The sequence below is a fragment of the Parasteatoda tepidariorum genome, chromosome 10 (genome assembly GCF_043381705.1).
Source record: "Parasteatoda tepidariorum isolate YZ-2023 chromosome 10, CAS_Ptep_4.0, whole genome shotgun sequence".
Classification (NCBI taxonomy): domain Eukaryota; kingdom Metazoa; phylum Arthropoda; class Arachnida; order Araneae; family Theridiidae; genus Parasteatoda; species Parasteatoda tepidariorum.
In genome coordinates, this window is record NC_092213.1 from 39,868,795 (window position 1) to 39,869,115 (window position 321).

Below are 321 nucleotides of genomic sequence, written 5' to 3' on the forward strand. Positions count from 1 at the left end.
AAAAAAGTTTGACTGGATAAAATAAAACAAAAAAATAATTAAAATTGACATTAGGTAATTGATACAGTGTAATGTTACGCATTAAAGCCCGTGATAACTAATGAGATAAGCTTTAACATGATTTCATCTCTAGTTCTAGTAGAACTCTTTTGTCATTGCACAATGAAAACTTATTCATATGTTGCAAACATAAGGTTTATTATTTAGAAGGGGCTAAGATTGTATATAGGGGGGGAAGGGTGCAGCCTTCTTGTATACTTTTGGAGACAGGTGTGAACCTGATTGGTTAAACATTCTTATAGATAAAAGCTATTGTATGAC